Source organism: Henckelia pumila, unplaced genomic scaffold, assembly GCF_033568475.1.
Source record: "Henckelia pumila isolate YLH828 unplaced genomic scaffold, ASM3356847v2 CTG_461:::fragment_3, whole genome shotgun sequence".
Taxonomy (NCBI): Eukaryota; Viridiplantae; Streptophyta; class Magnoliopsida; order Lamiales; family Gesneriaceae; genus Henckelia; species Henckelia pumila.
In genome coordinates, this window is record NW_027331831.1 from 4,575,349 (window position 1) to 4,580,167 (window position 4,819).

At 28.3% G+C, this 4,819-nt stretch overlaps 1 non-coding gene across 1 annotated transcript; it reads right to left on the reverse strand.

The window, feature by feature from the left end:
* Positions 1-4,623: 4,623 nt before the first annotated feature.
* LOC140872395 (U2 spliceosomal RNA) lies at positions 4,624-4,819 on the reverse strand. The gene has a single exon (XR_012147815.1). It is a non-coding gene; the product is annotated as a U2 spliceosomal RNA (small nuclear RNA).

Below are 4,819 nucleotides of genomic sequence, written 5' to 3' on the forward strand. Positions count from 1 at the left end.
TCGGCGAATATACAAATTTCATAATTGTTTGGTCGATATATACTTTATAAAAGTGGAAGCATTATAATGTCAGAAAACTTTAGAAGATAGAGAGTGAAAAATATGACACTTAGACAAAGATAAACATAAAGAACAACTTATTTTTCGTTTCATTATTTTTTTTTTTTTGGACTAGTTTTGAGAACTAAAAGGTGGGCTATTTCATTTTTTTAATTGAATTACTCGGGCTAGTATAACACTAGCCCCAAAAATAACACTTAAAATCCATTTTTAAATTTTTTTGTCAATATAAAATTTTTTTAAGCCAACCCGGGTGGCCTAACACTAACTCCGTCCTTGAACTCAACTCACCTATTTCGTATGGCAAGGCGGGCCAACCGTACGCATCTAGCCAATTTTGACACCTTTAATCATAGATAGTGCTTTCAAAATCACGATAAAAATAATTAAAGAATGGTAGTACATGAGATTGAAATGAAGGGTGTATAAAAGAAAAGATAGCTTAATATAATATATGTGTGTGTATATATATATATATATAATACAAAGGTATATGTGTTAAAGTGGGCTAGGTCTGTTGGGTTGACTTGTGACCCATCCCGCCATACAAAATAAGTGGGTTGAGTTGACAATTTCTCAACCTACCTACAAGGTGGGCTGACTCGTTACGCCTTATGGTATTGGTGGTTTGCCCGCCAAAATCCGTCAAATTACCAGTAAGTCCGTCGGGTTGACCCGTCGCCTATAATAGGTAGGTTGGTTGGTTGGTTTTGGTTGATATTTTTTCAACCCGCTTAAAAGGTAGATCAACTCGTTCCGACCAGCCTGATGGTGGGTTGCAACGGATTGTGGGCTGATCCGCTAACAAAGGCTAACCTGAGCTATTTCTTTTTGTTTAAAAAAAAAGAAACTAGGTTAAACTTTAGAGAAATGATTGTATTCATTTTTTTTATTTTTTTGACATTTTATATAATTAGTAAACTAGCAGGCATTTATTTATATATTTAATAAATACCCCGTAAATTATTACATGGATATAAATATAATTATAAATAATTAAATAAATGAAGTCGACGATGTGATTTATAAAATAAATTACAACGCATCGTATAAGTATAATATAATAATACCGCGTGGTTTATGATTTATTGAGAAACATTACTACATCACATGTAGTTTTCTTAATAAAAAAAATATTAATTTTAGCTACAGATGTCAAAACGGGCTAGTGGACAATCCGATCCACAACTCTTCGCAATCCATCATTAGGCGGAGCGCGGATCAACCTTTTAGCCGGGTTGATAAAACATCAACTCAACCTAACCAACCTATTTTAGGTGGCTGGCAGACTAATTCGATAGGCTTACATGTAATTTGACGTGTTTTGACGAGTCAACCCGCATCCCACCGTTAGACGGATTGAGAAATTATCAACTCAACCCACCTATTTCGTATGTCAAGGCGGGCCAACCGCACAGACCTAGCCAATTTTACACCTTTAATCATAGATATTGCATTCAAAATCAAGATAAAAATAATTAAAGCATCATGAGATTGATGTGACGGGTATATAAAAGAAAAGATAGCGTAGTATAATATGTGTATGTGTGTGTATATATATATACATATATATATATATATATATAATACAAAGGTATATGTGTCAAAGTGGGCTAGGTCTATTGAGTTGACCCGTCCCACCATACAAAATAGGTGGGTTGAGTTGACAATTTTCCAACCTACCTACAAGGTGGGCTGACTCGTTATGTCTATGGTATTGATGGGTTGCAGGTCGGCGAGCCAAAACCCGTCAAATTACACGTAAGGCCGTTGGGTTGTCTCGTCGCCTAAAATAGGTAGGTTGGTTGGTATTTTTCCAACCCACTTAAAAGGTAGATCGGCTCGTCCTGCCCAGCCTAATGGTGAATTGCGACGGATTATGGGTTGATCCGCTAACAAAGGCTAACCTAAGCTATTTTTTTATTAAAAAAGAAAGAAAAAAAAAGATACTAGGTTAAACTTTAGAGAAAATGATTGTATTGACTTTTGTTTATTTTTTTTTGACATTTTATATAATTAGTAAATTAGCAGTTACTTATTTATATATTTAATAAATACCCCGTAAATTATTACATAGATATAAATATAAATAAATAGAAAAATAAATGAAGTCGACGATGTGATTTATAAAATAAATTACAACGCATCATATAAAGTATAATATAATAACTACGCGGGGTTTATGATTTATTCTTTAATCACCCTTTTTTTCAAAAGAAATTATAAAGTCGGCGGGGTGTGGGGTTCGATCCATACTTAGCCATTTACTCTATGAGGAATCATTGAATGTTGATAGCAATCAATAAATCGAATGTAAGCACCGATTCTGAATTGTCGGTTGCTTTTCCAACTTAAAGGCCTACTTTTGTAAAGTTGGATATAACTTATTTGCAACAAATATTGAAAATGCATAATTATCTCCATAAAATTTTAATAGGCATTTTTAATTTTAACTTTTTAAAAAATTAGCACATTCGCTCCTTCAAATTAGTAATTATTGCGCATCCGCCCCTCATGCGACTAGACAAAGATTTTGATATTTTTTTTGCATCAAATACCCCTGTAAAATATTAAAAATGCATATTTAACCCATATGAAAATAATTTCTAAATCTATTTAACTCATAATACACAATTTTTATTAAAATATAATTATAAAATATTTAGCAAACACTTTTAGTTTTATTAATTTTATTTTTAATTTTAAATTTATTATGATTATATAATTGTTTTCTAAAAAATATTATTATTTTATCTTGTTATCATTATTTTATTAAACTTTTTTTTTGTTTTCAACTTCTAAATTAAAAATGCATTCATAAACGAGATTTAAATACTTAAAAGTAACAAAATATTAAATCAAAATGATAAGTTCATGCATATTAATTTTCAATTTTTGATTATAGATTTTTGAACCAAAATCTAAAATTTTTAAATTGCATTGCAGAATTTGCATTAAATAATAATACACAATATTTATTAAGATCTAATTATAAAATATTTTTCAAATATTTTTAATTTTATTTATTTTTTATTTTAAATTTATAATTTATAATTAATTTATTTTTAAAAAAATAATTACTTTATCTCGTTATCATTATTTTATCAAATCACTTCGTGTTTTCAACTTCTCCATTAAACATGATTCATAAATAATAATTTAAATATCTAAAAATACCAAAATATTAAACCAAATGATAAGTTCATGAATTTTACTTTTTTGATTTAGAATTATATAAGCATGTTATTTTTTATTATTTATTACAAATTGTGCAATGCATATTTTTGAAAAATTTAAATTTTAGTTCAATAATATATAGTCCTAAATAAAAAAAAAACAATATGTTTAAACTTATCAGTTTAGTTCAATATTTTGGTATTTGATATTATTTAAATATTTTTTTATGAATGCATGTTTAATGAAAAAGTTAAAAATATGAAGTGAGTTTAATAAAATAATAATAACAGGATAAAGTAATAATATTTTTTAGAAAATAAGTAATTAATGATAATACATTTAAAATAAAAAATAATAAAATAAAAAGTGTTTGTTAAATATTTTATAATTGGATTTTAATAAAAATTGTGTATTATGGGTTGAATAGATTTAAAATTTATTTTCATAGGGATCAAATATGTATTTTTAATATTTCACAGGAGTATTTGGTGCAAAAAAAAAATATCAAAATCTTTGATCAATCGCATGAGGGGCACGTGCGCAACAAGCACTCATCTGAAGGGGCGAGTGTGCTAAATTTTTAAAAGGTCATGGTTGAAAATGCCTATTAAAATTTCACAATTGAGAAGTGTGCATTTTCAATATTTCAAAGAGGTGTTTTGTGCAAATACCTCGATATACATATGATGGCCTATCTTCTTTCACAAAACCCTAATATATTTTACTGTAAAAAAATCCTTTTAAATAATATTCATTTTAAGTTTTTTTCTTCTCTTTATAAAAAATAAAAAGAAGGGTTCAAATTTAATTTATGCAGTTGCGTGTATATATTGTAAAACTTTTTTTTGATTTTAATAAATTTTTATCATTTTTTAATTTACGAACTTTTATAATGTTATTTAACTTGGAAGAGTTTATGATTGTTCAAAAATTTAATCGTTAAGATAGAGGTTTAAAAAAATTGTTAATGATTTCAAATTATCCGAAAGGAGTAATTTGGAGAAATTTTTTTTATCGCTATAACCAATTATGTGGGTAAAAAAGTAAAACTTTTACGTATCATTTGATTGCAGAACTTACACTTAGCTTATACACCAAACTTCATATGACACTATGTAAGTTACCTTATATCTTTGTTAATTTTTTATAACTCATTGCTCAATATCATTTGATTCTTATGATACGTACCAATGGTATACCTAATAGTAGTATGTTTTAGTTATATTACTTTCTTAAAAATTAACATTAATTAATTTTACGAGTTTTGATACTAATAAATATTATTAAGAAACCCATAAAGTGAAAAGATTTTGTGTTCTCGTGAGAGAAATGCAAATTTGTCCCAAAAACTTCATTGGCAAGTGCTTTAAATTTAAACTATAATTGGAGGGGTATGCCAGGCCCATGTAATAGTGCAACACAAGGACGACACTCGAAGGCCCAGGTAGCAAGCTACCTTGTTGGACCTTCCCCCTAAAAAAATTAATTTAATATCGTGTGGGCCATTGGCCCACGTATCAGATATTAAACTGATAAGAACAGATACTACACTTGATCTTAGCCAAAAGGCCGAGAAAGGTAT